Source organism: Bos grunniens, chromosome X (assembly GCF_055505025.1).
Source record: "Bos grunniens cultivar Pamir isolate PY7600 chromosome X, Bosgru_T2T1.0, whole genome shotgun sequence".
Taxonomy (NCBI): domain Eukaryota; kingdom Metazoa; phylum Chordata; class Mammalia; order Artiodactyla; family Bovidae; genus Bos; species Bos grunniens.
The window spans coordinates 106,393,116-106,408,741 of NC_141194.1; the positions used below are offsets into that span (position 1 = coordinate 106,393,116).

The 15,626-nt window shown below is 58.0% G+C and overlaps 1 protein-coding gene across 2 annotated transcripts in view; it reads right to left on the minus strand.

Annotated features, from left to right (window-relative positions):
• Nucleotides 1–11,614, minus strand: part of ATP2B3 (ATPase plasma membrane Ca2+ transporting 3) — a 59,485-nt gene extending 47,871 nt beyond the window's left edge. The window contains exon 1 of one of the 2 annotated variants that reach the window (XM_086389609.1): nucleotides 11,349–11,614. The gene's annotated coding sequence lies outside the window, so the exon portion shown is untranslated. The remainder of the gene's footprint in view (nucleotides 1–11,348) is intronic. The other variant, XM_086389606.1, reaches the window with a different exon arrangement.
• Between the last annotated feature and the right edge of the window lie 4,012 nt (nucleotides 11,615–15,626).

Consider the following 15,626-nt stretch of genomic DNA (forward strand, 5'->3'; position numbering starts at 1 on the left):
ATGGTTGCACACCCACGTGAATGTACTTAATGCCGCCAACCTGGACACTTAAAAATGGTCAAGATGCTATATTGGAAGTTCTGTGTGCTTTCCCACAATTAAGAAACCTAAGAGGCCATGTGGCCCCTTTGCTCTGTATCCAGATTAGTTTCCTGTGGTGCCCCAGGTCATACAGTCATCACAGAATTTCCACTGCCTTGACCGGCAGATCAGCTGACCACTTGGCCCATGTGAATGTTAACTTCCTGGAGCAGCACCTGCCTGCATAGAGACCTAAGCAGACCTTCCCGCACCCGAACTCTGCGGCCTTGGGGGCTTTCAGCACCACCCACAGCCTGCCTCAGCTGTGTGGCTGCCTCAATACATGGCAGAGAAACAGATGAGCTGAGAGGCCAGACTTGCTGGCAGCCACTGCTACCACTCTTGTCCCCTTCTGGAAAGCCGTGTGGCCCCCAGGGCCTCCGTGGGTGCCCCCTCTCTCTTTGCTGCACATGTGCACTTCCTCAGAGGTGCTGACACCACCCTGTTCTCCAAAGGAACCAGAAGGTGGTGTGGCCAGAGCAGACAATCCAGCCTTAGGAGCTGCTCACGAATCCCCAAGAGCTCGTGGCAGAGACTTGCTAGACTTTCCCTGATTTCTATTCCCATCTTCCCACGTCGTATTTTAATCTTTAGCTAGGAGTCTAGTCATCCAGCTAACAACTATCCTCCCCCAACTCCAGTGTGGCTACGGAGGACCATGTGACTAGATCCTGGCCAATGCGAGCAAAAGGGACATGGAACTGCATTACTCTCAGGCAGCACTAAGGGTTCTCAGCACATGGGACAGAGCCAACTTCAGGGTTGTGTCCTTAAAGAGAAGGATGTGTTCTCCCCTGCCCCTCTCCTTCCTGCCGGCTGGAATGCTGATGTGAAGACTGGAGCAGAGGCAGTTTTCTTGCTCCATCTGGCATGTGGAATCCATATGTCACGGATGGCAATGCCATGCAAAGAAGCCAGTTCCCTGATGGCCAAGTAGCCCAAGGTTGCCTCCCTAGACTTTTACGCACAGAAGAAATCCTCTCTCCCTTTCGCTTTTATGTTCATTAAGCTAGGTCTCTGTTACAGAGCTTAAGTCTCTCTCCTGGGTAATTCAGGTATATAGGGAGGAACTCAGCCAGCAGGTAAGATGCCTGCCTTACCTCCCTGACCAAAGTCAGCTCTGGTTCTCGGAGAGCCAGGAGGCCTCCCTGAAGTTTCCATGACCTGCTAATCTGTGACATTTCCATGGGTTCCCTGGAACATGGGGTGGTTCTGAACTGGGCTCCCTCTCATCTGTGTCATTTGATATTGTCCTAGAAGTTCTAGGCAAAGGAGAAGACAGAACCAGCAGAGTACTGGAGAGAGAGACACAGACAAGCCATCGGGTCACAGGCAATACCGAGCACCTTTCTGTGTCATGGTGGAATTCCACATTCCCTCTGTGCCCCAAGCCTCAAAGGCGGGAGGAGTCATTATCCCCAAATCAGGACTAAGCTGCTGAGGCACAGAGGTTAAAGAACTCACTCAAGATCAAAAAGCCAGGGACTTCCCCTGGTGCTCCAGTGACTGGGACTCTGCACTCTCAAGGCAGGGGGCCTGGGTTTGGTCCCCAGTTGGGGAACTGGGAGGTCACATGCCGAAACTGCAGCTCCTACATGTCTCAGTGAGGATCAAGGACCCTGCAGGCTGCAACGAAAGTCTTCTGCAGTCAATAAATCATTCTTAAAACAGAAAAGGATCACACCGCCAGCAATGAGCAGTGGCCGATGTGGACTCAAGTAGTCTGATTGCGGAGAACTCTACATTGCTCATCTGCCAAGTGATGGGCCAGAGAGGCCCAGAAAAGTGATGAACATGTGGTTCAAACCAATTCAAAGAGTTCACCAAAGTGACCAGACAGGAAATCTGTTTCCATATACCTCAGAGATTGGGGATGTTGGGGTTAGAGTGAGGCCAGGCACAAATCTCTCAACCTCTCTTGGTCTCCACTTCGGAATCAGGGAAAGGTGCCTTGTTCCTCCTGGTGCCATTGCTGTGAACTTGCTACCACCACACACTGCCCACATAGGAAGGGCCCCAGGGGCCCGTTTCCCTGGAGGGTTTTCTCAAGCCCAGCAGCCACACCTGTAGACCAGAATTCACGGGTTGGGACCAGGCTCCACCAGGGAGGGCAGACCATTCTGCTTGGCCAGGGGCTGACCCCTGGGGGGGCCTTTCACATGCTTCCCCATTTCTGGGGCCATCCTCAAGCCGACCCAGGCCCCAAATCCCTCCTGAGGACCACGAGGCCTGGGTGGGGGGCCTGGAGAGGAGCTGAGTCCCTAGGATGCTTCTGGGGGGAAGTCCACACTCCTACATGGGTGGCCTCACATTGCCGGGTACCCCTCCATCCCTGAGGGAAGTGGGAAGCCCTTTTACTTGCTGGGGCCTTGCAGCGTTATGGGGGTCATGACTCTACCCTGGAGGTGGGGGGAGCAGTCATTTGTTTCCTGCCAGGGAAGGCGACAGCAAGAGCGAGCAGGAGTGGAGAAGCCCACAGGCAGGAAGCACAGTGACACTAATTATCCAATTACGGCCGCCGTGCCAGGAGAGCGCTGCATTGCAGCAGGGAGCCCGGGCCAGCCGCCCTGCCCCCACATGCCAGGCTGCCACACTCTGCCCTCCTGCTTTACCCTGAAAGCAGGTGGTAGCCACTTAGGTCCTGGGCCTGTTCTGCAGAACAGGGCCTGGCTGGCGGGCTCAGGAATGGTGGGCTTGTGGGGGAGACCCAGAAGCACTCGGGCCTGGCCCCTGGGGCATGCCTCTGGCCCCCCAAGGAGCAGAGAACACACACGTGGGGCTTGCGGAGGCCTGACCTCCAGGCTTTCATCGCCAAGAACATGTGGATAGAATGAGGGGCTCTCAATCCTGATCCCCCCACCAAAAAAAAAAAGGAAAAAAAAAAAAAAAAAAAAAAAAATCTCTCTGGCTCTGTCCATGGTACCACAGTGCCCACCCCGCCAGCTTCCACTCCCTAGAACCAGCTCCAAGCCACCGGAAGCAGCCAAGTCCTAAGCAGGTAATTAAGGAAATTACAGAGAGCTGGAGGCCATGGGATGCTGCAGGCCCAGGGGGACTAGATAAGGAGACTGTCAGGACACACGCTTCCTCCTAGGGATGGAGGGGGGCCCCATTATGGGTCCTCGTGGGGAAGGGTCTGCTTTCTGTCTCCCCTTGGGAAGGCAGGCTTGGAAGGACTCTTCGAGTCAAGGTCAGGGGCTGGAGGACCGTCAGGGAGGAACCCCTATTTCCCCTTGGCCAAAAGAAGAGTCCAGAAGGCTGGGCTGCAGATGGGGGACCAGAGATGTGTGGGCTAACTTGGGCCCCACCTAGGGGGTCTCTGAGTGATGGCAAAGCAGGTCTCTTTGGGTCCCTCATAGGACCCAGCTTGCCCGGAGGTTGGAGGTAGGTGTAATGGCCAGGAGAAAGGAGTGATGAGGATCATTACCATACAGCGACCCTGGGCACAGGCCACACCAAGTATGTAGCAAAGACTTTGGTCATGGGCACCCCACTGGGACAGGTGAATGGCAAGGATGCTAGGTGGGGCAGAGGAGACACGTTCAGACTGAATGTTGCAGTCCAGTCCAGCTGACCTTCTGTGACCCACACACGAAAGGCTAGCACACCGGAGTGTTCGGACCATGTTTCCAGGCTGACCTGCTGCCGAGCATGGACAGAGGAGGAGAGAGTGGATGGTAGTGCCACCATGGAGGACAGCTTGGAAGCTGCAGCCCAGGGAGGGGCATCTGCATGACTCCCAGACTCTGCTCCAGCATCCTTACCAACCCCAGCTGGCAGCCATGGCAGGATTTGAAGGTCACCAGGGCACCAGACGGCAGGGGCCTGGCTGCCATCTGAATCATGGACCCTGTGTGCTCCTGGGTCCTGAAAGCTATCTCTGATGGAGGACCCCACACACAAATGCAGAAGCCTCTCCAGTGAAGCCCTGCAGCCCCAGGCGGGTGCTCGGGAGGGAGTGGGGGGTCACGCAGAGCCAGGAGGGCCCCCATCACAATAATACAGGGTCTGAGTGCCCCCCACTGGGCTGATCATGGCCCACTAAGGCCGAGAGCCAGGAAGGGACTGGTGGATGCTGGCAGATGAATTGGGGGGACAGGTCTGGCACCCCCTGCAATCAGATGACAGTGCTGTCTCCTCGTCAGAAGATGGAGGCCGGGGGCCCTGACCAAACCGCCCCCTTCCCACCCAGAGCTGCAGCTGCATGGGCCTCTCCAGGGGCCTCCAGGGCCGGGGTCCCAGGCAGCAGCCCCCAGCCAGTCCTTGGCCTCTGGCCCTGTGGGTGGATGGGGATGCTGGGAGCACCCTCGCTCTGCTGTGCTCCCCAGGACAGAGGAGAGGAGCACACTCAGGCACCTCCCACCGGGCCCTGGGAGGAAGGGCCCAGTCAGCAGCCCAGGAAGGAGGGATCAGGTAGGATGGGGGGCCCCCAGTACAGCCAGAACCCCAGCACCAAGGGGCCTAGACCCTCGGCCCTGGCTCACGAGCCTCCCTCCCAGGCCCCTGGCTCCAAACTAACACAGGACACTTCGCAGGAATGGAGCTGAGGCCCAGGGCTGGGGAGCGGGTGTCAGGGAAGGTCCCTCTGGGCCCACCTGGCAGCTGGACACCCGGACGAGGCAGGGAAGCGGGTGCCCCAACTGAGGGCACCAAGCATTCACGGTTGGACTGGTCCCGCCACCATGAGCTGCGCAGCGGTCGTCTCACAGAGGCTTGGCCCCGAGCCCACCGCCACCGGCCTCACCACTGAGGGGTCCAGGGTGGGTGTCAGCACGCGGCTGTGCTGGGATGCCCAGCGCACTGTGGTCTGGGGCTGGAGGACGTGCCCAGGCCCATCGGGAAGAAGGGTCCACGGCGGCTGGGTGGCATCCACCTGTGTTCAGGGCCGGCCTGGATTCAGACCTGTGACTCCAAAGGGCGCCAGGAGGACCAGAGCCTCATGCTCTGAGGTCCCCTGTGGCCAGGATGGACGTGGCCGGCAGCGACGCCCGCGTTTCCCAGCCCCTGGCTTGGTGGCCAGCTTTGTCTTCCTGCTTCTTAATCAGCCGGGTCTGGTGACCCTGGGCCGTCTGGCCATCCTCACTGTAGGCCTTTGCTTCTGATCACGCTCTCCCACCCACCCCTGCTTCCCCTGTGTCCCTCTGTGAGGAAAATCCAGTGTCTGCGGAGAGCCAGACTCCAGCCAAGTCTGCAGGGAAGCATCCTTGCTCCAGAGGCTGAAGAGACCCAGACAACAAGAGCTTGATTCGAGGGACTGGACAAGCAGCTCTAAAGGTCAGGGGACAAAGAGGCAAGCAAGAACAGCAAAGGAGTTTTGCTTTCAGATAACTCATGTGGGACCTGCAGGTGAGGTATCAAAGGATACAGGGTGTGGGCAGACGACCCAGGGACAGGCCCTACCAGACATCAAGATCACACATTAGCCAGGGAACAAATGGTTCAATAAAAGAAATGCAGATGATGGCTTACCACTCGGGAGCCTCACCTCGTACTATTCCCCAACATGCTTTTTTATTTTTGGATTAAATTGGATTTGGCAAATTCTGGCCTCAAAGCCAAATCTGGCTGTGAACTGTTTTTGTGAATAAAGTTTTATTGGTACACAGCCACAATCAGGACAAAGATCTTGTAACTTGCCAGGTGGAAAATATTTACTCTCTGACTCTTCAAAGAAAAAGTTTGCCCACCCCTGGATGAAAGAGTTAGACATCTTAAAAATGCAGCTACATATATGCTCACTCACACACACGCAATGTATGTGTGTGTGTTAGTCACTCAGTCGTGTCCAACTCTTTGCGACCCCATGGACTATAGCCCATCAGGCTCCTCTGTCCATGGAATTCTCCAGGCAAGGATACTGGAGGGGTTTGACATTTCCTCCTCCACACACACACACAGACATAGGGCCAACCCAGATAGCTCTGGACAGTTCTCAGGTTTCTGTAAGGGATTCTGTAAGCCTAGAAGCAATAGAAGGAATCACACACACAAAATTGTGAGACAGAAATCATTAACCTTTTGCATGAAAACATGAAAAGGCAAAGAACAAAGGGGATTTAAAACTATTTGCAACCAGGATGCTAAACTGTCAGTATCTTTCACGGATCAAGTTTACCCAGAACCGCAAGAAGAAACACTTGGTCCTTCATAAATAAAGGTGAGGAAGAAACAAATCACTCAACAAGAAGAGAGACAATCAATAAACGTGGAAAAATGCTCACCCTCGGGAATAAGACATAGAAACTGACGTAGATATTTATGCCAGGTTGTTTGATTATAAAGCTTAACGCTGGCAAGTCTGCAGTGAGCCAGCCGTTCAGACGCCCAGAAAAGCCCTTTGGAGCAGAATTTGGCAGAATGAACTTCCGTCTGGGCACTCTGTCCTTGGGACAGAGGGAGTTACCCGCCTAGATGCTCAACAGAGCCTCACGGAGGAGAGTGAAATGAATCCGACTGCCTGAATCTCCACAAATAGCCAAATAATTAAGCGAATTACAGTCTCCTTAGAGAATATTATTCAGCCATTAAAAATTGTAATTACAGCCCTGAGGAGCGCCCTGATATATCCTGGGTGCTTGAGAAATTGCTCTTGAATGAGTGAACCATCATGTGTCGTTCCTTCTTTGCCTCATTCAAGTACTTTATTTGTGCGATAAGTACTGACTGCTTTCATAATCTTAAAAAAATTAAACCATATCCATTTTGAAAAAAAATCATTTAGAAAGGAATTACAATAAAGAAAATGCTCATGTGAAGTAAAAAATAGATTTGACAATGGTACCCATGGTATAATTATAATAATGTGAAAATAAATAGCCCATGCAAAGAAAACAGAGCAGAAATGCGTCCAATGAAATGGAAAACACTGGCTGGCATTTTGGTGATAGGATGGGGAGGGCTGTTTCTACATCTTCTAATTCTCAACATTGCATGAATTTTCTGTTAAAAGCATGCATGTTAAGAGCATTATTTTAAAATGAAAGACATAAGCATTATTAAAAAAAAAAAAAAACCCACCCAAGAGCCTCCCCCATCTGCAGAGCTGCCCAGGTGCCTCCAGCATGCCCAGTGAGAGATCCCAAGCCTAGGGCAGGAGACAGATCCAGTTTGCCCAGTTCTGTGGGCGCATCTGGTCTGGCCCTTGGTAAGTGTGGGAATAGACTCAGGGTCCCCATGAGGATCGGTCTGCATTGGCTTTAAGGTGGCATGGGGTGACACAATGTCCTGGACTGATGGAAATGTTCTCTGCGTGACTTCTGAGCACTTGAAGCATGGTGTGTGGCCAAGGCCTGGAATTTTCAACTGCAATTTTCATCCACTCACATTTGTGGCTGGTGGCTACCACACTGAACCTTGGCCGCTATAGGAAGCGCATTTCTCATCTGAAGACAATGGTTCCCCTTTACTGAGGAGCCACCTACACAACACTGAGTCAGGCTCAGGACCGCATTATGTAAGGCGATCCCCAAGGACACTGACCACAGCAGCACACACTTCACACGACTCTGATGTGGACCCAAGTTGCCTTGGACTTGGGACTCAGTAGAAACCTCCCGCTCTGCCCCGCCAGCCATACCAGTCCTCCTTGCCCTGTGGTTCTGGGTGTTGGTTCTGCCACCTCCTAGCCACGTAACCTTGGCCTCATCCCCTTCCCAAGCTTGGGCAGTCTGATGACACCCAGCCCCAACTCCTCTGGTGGGGAGCCTCTTTCCTCTGTCCTGGGGATGTTTGGGCTCAGATCCTGCTCTCCAAGCGGCACTCCCAGGCCCACTTCCAGCACCTCCCACCCAACAGAAGGTGCACAGGCAGGGGAGGGCTTTGCAACCAGGCACCATTTGGCCTGTCTTCTGCCAGCTTAACCAGGGCAGGGCAGGGCAGGGAGAAACAGCCAGCAGTTGGGGTACCAGCTAAAGAACTGGCCTTCTGGGGAAGCATAGCGTGTGAGGCAGCATCTGTGCGGTGCAAGGGTCTGCCTGCTGTTCCCAGTAAAGTCATCGCCGAGCCCGGCCCCCTGAGCCCATCTCACAGGCAGCACACCCTGGGTCAGACCGAACCGTCTGCCTTCGCTGCTACAGCCCAGGTCTGCATGTATCAGCAGACACCTACCAACTTTTGTAGAGGTGCCCTAGAGGGGTCCCAGGGAAGAATACTGAAGGGCATACAGTGCCCCCAACTTGTTCTGGACTCATATAACCCCACATTTGGTCTGTTTCCCTCAGGGGGTAGCTGGGGGCCCAGCTACTGGGTCATTCTGCAGACTCAGTGAGGTGTGAGGTGTAGGGTCTTCCCAGGACTGGAAGCGCCCTTGACCCGAATAGGCTCATGCATCCAACGCTCTGTTCTGCTGAGTTCCACCCAGACTCCCAGAGGCAACAGAACCAGTGGCGACACTCACAAACCAGACTCGGGAGTCTAACTGGCCTGCCTTCCAATTCGGCTTTGAGCACCTCCTCCTGGCTGTGTGACCTTGGGCAACTTGCTAAGCACTCTGGGCCTCACTGGCCTCATCTGCAAAACGGGGACAGCAACAGTTGCTGCTTCATTCGGTTGTTTCACTGAAGTGAGAGAATGTCTGGGAAGCCCTGACCACCATGTCTGGCACAAATTATCACTGTCAGGGCTGACAGTAGTTGACATGTTGGTGACCTCTGACAGAGACAGCAGGCATCAGTTAAATACACACAGCCTCAGTTTACAAACCGAAGGGAGTGCAGCAGGCAAAGTCCACATGTATGCTGACAACTCTGTAAGGTGGTAGGAGGAAGCCGGGCCTGGCTTTGCCCAGCTGGGAGAGTCCCAGCTGGAGTTGAGCTCTCATAGTACCCAGGGGCCCAGGACCCTCTGATCTTGCCCACCAAGGAGACAAGGGTCTCTCTCTAAAAGCCACGCTGGAGGAGGGGCAGAGAGGCTGTTGCTGACCCCAGCACCCTTCGCTGCCTCCTCGCGTACCGGGAGAGGCTGCTCTGGACTGGATGGAGAGCGCACACTGAGTCACGGCCGGCCTCCCCGCGCTCCCAAATGATTCAGCCTCTGAAGCTCCAGCTCTGAAGCCTCAAATGTCAGCGGAGTTCACCAAGACCCACCCCTGGGCTCCCCGGGCCTGCAGCGGGAAGAGACTTAGCCAAGGTCACAAAGACCAGCAGGCCCAGAGCTGGCACCAAAATGGGGCACTTCTGGCCATCTTCTTTGTCCCCTTGGGGCCTGCTGCAAAGTCCCTGCCTGCCAGCCACCAGAGCTCTTAACCTCTGGGGCTTCCTTCCCCGGAGGACTGGCTTCCCTTCTGGCTCTACACAAAGCCCCCTCCCACGCCACCCTGGTTCCATCTGCCTGCGTTACTCCCCCAGCCCCCAACTTCTGTGCCAGAGATGCCTGCCCCTTCACTCAGACCACCTGGTGGCGCTAGGCATGGACCAGGTTGGTGTGATCCAGACTGCCTGTGTCCTTGGCCCTCCTCCTTGAGGCTAGCAGTGGGGACAATCCATGCCCTCAGATCACAGCTGCCCAGCCCCCTCCGAACGACTTGCTCTCCAGGGACTGGCTCCACCCTCAGACCCTCTGCTGAGCCTCAACTGAGACCCTCAGAGGCCTGGGCAGCAACCCCCAACCCTTCCCTCCATGGGCCAGAGCAGGCCGGATGTTCCCACCGCCCAGGTCTGCACCCCAGTTCCCCTCTCAGGAGCCACGTGGCCTTGGCCTCCCCCACTGGGAAAGGGGGTGATGGCAACAGTGGCGATGTTTGTTGAGATGCAGCCGGAGAGTCTAGATACCCTATGAGAACTGTGCCAGGACCTCTGGAGCTGCTCCTCCAGCAGCCACCTGCCCATCCAGGCAAATGCAAGCCCAAGTCCCTTCCCCTCTTGGGGCCTTGATTATCCCGTCCGGAAAATGGGGACAAGAATGCGGGCCTGGCCTCCCTCCCTGGGTGATTCTGCAGATTCCGTGAGGTCAAGGTCGCAAATGTGCCATGCAGAAACCCATGCCCACTCTGAGTCAGGCCTCCTGTACTGGGCACCCGAGCACCCCGTGTAGATGACTACCCAGTCCCTGCCTATAGACGCTCACCGATAGGTGAGGGGTGACGCCAGTGGGTTGGGAGGGGACAGAGCTGGGGGGCAAAGGAGGGGGCTGCCTCCCAGGCTGGCACTCAGCTCCTTGGGGCAGCCAAGGGAAATTGGAATGGTTGGGGTCAGGCTAGACCTGACCCCGTGGCTGGCAGAGATGCACCTGAGGTTTGGGTCTCAACAGGCTCAGCTTTGATCCACCAAGTGGCCCCACTCCCCTGCCTCAGACCCGAGGAGTGTCAAGTGCCGGGTTCCGGGGCCCCGGCCCTGCCCTGTACTTTCACGGAACATCACCACTGTCTCTCCCAGCCCCTCACCAGACCCCCGTCCTGAGCTCCCCAAGGCTGACTCTGGTTCTCCCAGCCCCATGCCAGGCCCCCACCCATCCACAGCTGATCAGGCCGCTAAGCCCTAAAGGGGCCAGTGGCAGGAAGGAGACCAAGTCTGCCAGAGAGCAAAGAGGAGACCCAGGGCTCCCAGCCTCGGGGGGACGTGCCACACCAGTGCTCCAAATGCCAGAATCCGAAACCTCAGAGAACGCGGCAGGACCCGGCAGGGAGAAGCCATCTGGCCAAGGTCACCCAGGTGAGGAGGGGGAGGACGGCGGCGCACAGAGTGATGGAGGAGTTAGCCAAGTGTGGCCGGGGCTGCTTGCCCGTCGTCATTGCCCGGGCCGGCGGCGGGGTCGGCCCAGTAGCTGTGTGGGTGTGCGGGGGGAGACAGTGTGGAAGCGTGTGAGGGTTTCTCAGTCTGTGGGTCTGGGAAGGATGATACAGTGTGAGGGCGTGGGATGCGGGGGTGTGGGGGAGGGGGTGCCTAGAGGCTCCGAGAAGGTGCGTGTGCAAGCCGCGGCTCCAGCCCAGGCCCGGCGCCCCACCTCGGGCTGTGCGCCCCCCTTCCTTTTCCTGGATCCGCCCGCAGCCCCCGGCGGTCTTTCTCCCCAGACGCAGATGCGCGTGCGCGCAGGATGCGGGGCTCCGGGCGCAGGTTGCGGGGCGCTGCCCGCCCGCCCGGCCACCCAGGGCCCCCGGGAGTGACGCGCGGCCGCGGTGCCACAAGGACACGCAGGCCAGACGCGGAGCGCAGGTGGCTCCGAGCGGGGATCTGGGTCCCTCCACCTGCAGGTCGGGCCACCTGCCGGGCCGCCCGCTCCGCCCGCGCCCGCGCCCACCCCGGCGACGGCCGCGCGTCTAGGGCACCACTTACCCGGTCATGGGCACGGCCGCTCCCGCGGCCTCGGTTCAGGCGGGCGCTGTCTCTGGTCTCTGCGGGCAGGCGGCCCGGCGGCCCGGCGGCCCGGCGGGCCACGATCGGCTCCGGGGACCGCAAGGCCCGGGCACGGGGCGGCCTGGCCGGCAGCGCCTGCACGACCCTCCGCGGCGGCCGAAGGCTGCGGCTGAGTGCTCCCCACGCTCTGCACCGGCAGCGGCAGCGGCAGGCGACGCGGCGCGCTTGGCTCCAGCCGCAGCTCTGAGCCCGGAGGGAAGGAGGAGGGAGGGAGCGGGAGGGAGGAGGAGAACGGAGGGAGGAGGGAGCCGGCGCGGGGGGCGGCGCGCGGCTCGGGGGCCGCGGGGCGCAAGCCACGGGACTCCGGAGCTCCGCGTCCAGTGTGCGCCCAGGACGCGCGGGGGTGCCTGCCCTTCTCGGTTTGGCATTGACCCCCGGAGGGCGGCTGCCAAGGATGGGGGTGGGCGCAGGCTGGGTACTGGGGGACCCTGGCACCCGGGAGAAAGGGCGCCGAGAGTGGCAGGCTGCCTGTCCCTCTCCAGGGCACCGCCCGGAGTCTGTCTCCTTGACAGTCGAATGGGGTTTGAAGCTGAGTTGCTAACTTGTAATTGGGGGTCTTTGCTCTTTTCTGGCTCCCGACCCCCATCCCGTAGCTTCAGAGGTGTTGGTTATTCTCAGGAAACTACCTGCTAACGGTTGGAAGTTAAGACATCTAAACAGTTTTCCGGGAGCGTGGCCAGAGCTTGGGACAGGGTCTCAATGTCGATGACCCCAAAGGTTATCACACAAACATCATCATACAGGACCCAGGGCGATCCTGCACACAGGTGAACACCCAGAGGCAGACACACAAGAGCACACCTTCACGGACACGTGGAAACAGACACATAGACCAAACTCTAGTGTGGAGAAGACCCCCTCCTCCCCATCGCCACCGTATGGCCAAACGCGTAGCGACATCCGCAGACAGACTCAAGTGTGTGCCCATGGCCACCCAGTGGCCAGGTGGGAGCTGGCCAGCCCTGCCCCTGGTCCTTAAAGCCCCAAGCTGCCCAACCCCAGGGGCAGTCAGTGCCTGCATACCCCGATTGGGCCTTTGCCACCATCTGTGAGCAGTGAGCAGAGTGCCACAGGGTGGGGGTGGCACAGGACGGGGGCTGAGTGTGTGGAACACAAGGGCCAGGCCCCAGTGAGCATCACCACCCTCGAGCAGGCAGGGAGACAAGGCCCAGGCACAGCCACTAATTCTTTCTTGCCTCAGACAAACAGGGTCCCAGGGTATCCTGAGTGCCAGGCCTGGGCTGGGTGCTGGGGGTGTGGTTGGGACCCTGACACAGGGAGCTGGTGGGCAGAGCTTGAACTCAAGACATGGAACTTGGGGTAAAGGCCGCAGGAGACGTAAGATGGTGCTGGGAGCTCGGGGAGGAGGTGCCAGGATGGCAGGACCTAAAGGCCACAAAGGCACTGCAGGAGGTCTTCCCCAGGTCAGGGGACAGTCCCACCTTGTCACAGTCTGTCCCTCCTGCAAGAAGTTCTGGACAGCCCTTGAGATCTGGTTCATTTCAGACATTCCACGTGGGTGCACGCGCGCGCACACACACACACCCACTCTGACACATGCTGACATACATCCTCCTGCATGCGGACACATTCTTACATGATGACATTGTCACACACGCTGACACACACATGGTGACACACACACGCTCACACATGCTGCCACTCACATATGCTGACGCACTCACAGTGACACACATGCTCCCGCATACTGACGTTCCTACATGCTCACTCAGAACACATGCACACTTATGCATGCACATTCACGCCAAAGCTCACCCATGGTCACAGCCTCACACGTGCACACTTACAAGTGCTCAGCCACAATTCCTCATAGCCATACTTACTGCCTCACAGGGCTCACTCATACTCACTCACCCACATGCACACATGCTGTTATTCTCACAACTTTACCCTCTCATCTCCAGTTATTCACGCACAGTCGCATACTCGTGCACAATTGTATGCACTCAGTTATTCACACACACACACACACACACACACACTCATACTCAGAGCACTCGGGGCTCTTCTTCCCTGGTGTGGATGGCTGGGTCAGGCTTGCACCCCATCACCCATCTCAATGAAAACCCAGCTTGACCACCAGCTCCAGGTACGAGCAGGTGCCCCCCAGGGCCCAGACGCAGGGGTGGCCAGGACAACCAGGCAGAGAAGACCCCAGGCTGCAGGGGCCATACCATCTCGAGCTGTGGGCCCTACCTGTTGTGATAAGTGTCCTTTTAAGAGGGAGGCAGGAGTGAGTTTTTGCAGCCCTCCTAATACCCTGATTTTGGACTCCTGTGTTCAGGAACGAGAGACTTGATCTGTGTTTGAAGCCCCTGTGTGGTCTTTTGTCATGCTGGTGGCCCCGGGCAGCTCATACCAGCCCTGACCTGGCAGTCCATGCTGGGTCCCTTCAGTGCTAGAGCTGCCCAGGCCCTCTGGGGTGACAGGGGCCCTGTGTCACCCCTGGCAATGACACTCTGCCCCAGGGGTCTGGCGTGGAACTGCCATCGCCTCTTCCTGAAAACCCTGCCCTCCTGAGACTGGAGCCCACGGAGGTGGGGCAAGCGATGGATGAATACCCCCCTCCCAGGTTCTCAGATTGGGGCCCCTCCACCCCTTGGGCCCTTCAGGAGGGGCTGTCCCTTCCGGTGCCCTGGCCCCCACCCTCAGACACCTGGCTGATTGCCCCTCGGACAAGCCCCAACTTGTCTAAACCCCAGCGGTGGATTGAGATTAGGCTCCAGCAGGGCCCGGCCACATCCAGAAGGCACCTGACCTGCCAGGAGGACTGGGAAATGTCCCCCACCCCAGCCCTGGGTCACTCAGGCAGCCCCTGGTGGCCTCTCTGTTCACGGGACTGCCCGCCCCCAGCGAGCTGCTGCCATGACTTTCATTGCCCTGTGTGTGCATGTGTGTGTGTGTGTGTGTGTGCTGGCCCCAGCTCACTCTCAGGGTCAGATCCCTCCTGCAAGTCACACCTGCATGCCCAGAGCTCCCCAGGGGGCCCCACACCACCCCCTGCCCCCTCTCCAGCTCTCACCTCGTGTCCAAGCTGTACCCAAGGACAGGCTGGACCCGGTCCAACTCAAGGTTGGCTGGACCCAGTCCCTCCCCCCTCTTTCCCTGGAGGTTACTGTGGCTTTGGAACTGGACTTCCCTCCACCCATCACTCCCCACCCCAGCTCACAGCCCAGTATCACAGCCCTCTGTACCTGGCAGGCTGTGGGCTGCCAGAGATGTGGCCTTAGGCTGTTTTCAAAGGCCAGTCACTCTCCACTTTCGCATTCTTCTTGCTGTCATCTCAGACCTTGCCATTCTCCCCATAGCCGACTGACGCTAAGAGGACTGTTGGTCTTGGACCTGGGACTCTGGCTACGGAGACCTCCCTTCCAACCGGTTTCCAAACCTGCAGTGGGGAGGTGGGATGGTGGGGTGGCCTGGGTGGTCCCCTGGGTCCCTGAGAGCCACACTCTGGTCCTGCCTGTGGGGTATTGGCACCTCTTGTGCAGGGTGACACACCGGGTCCATGGGCCATGTTCCCAGGGGCCCTACCCCAGGGGTCGGCTCTGGGCCTCCCAGCATTATGATATGGGTCCCACTGGCTTGTCAAGGCACCCATGTCCCCGAGGGAGATGGAGGTGGGGAGGGAAGGAAGGGCAGGGCGGCCGGGAGAGAAGACAGAATCCGTGATTCCCAGCGGGGGTGGGGGCGGGGCTGAGTTGAACCCGTGCCCCAGGATCTGGTGCCCTAAGCTCCCGCCAGTGAGGGGACTTGACCGAGGCCCTGACTCCTGGCCCCCCAACAGTGCCCTTGCCCCAAGCCTGCCCAGCTCAGCAGAGATCACCGGGGCCGTAGAACACATGGCCCAGAATAGTGCTATGATGCCGATGAGTGGCATTCTATCCTGGGGCCAACCACACTGAACAGCACCTCCTGTCCCCCAAAGGAAAAACCTGCCTCCTGAAGGGCCCAAAGGGTGGAAGGGCCCCAATCCGAGAACCTGGGAAGGGCGGTGTTCATCCATTGCTGGCCCCCACCTCCGTCAGCTCCAGTCTCAGGAGGGCAGGAATTTCAGGAAGAGGCGATAGCAGTTCCACGCCAGACCCCTGGGGCAGAGCGTCATTGCCAGGGGTGACACAGGGCCCCTGTCACCCCAGAGGGCCTGGGCAGCTCTAGCACTGAAGGGACCCAGCA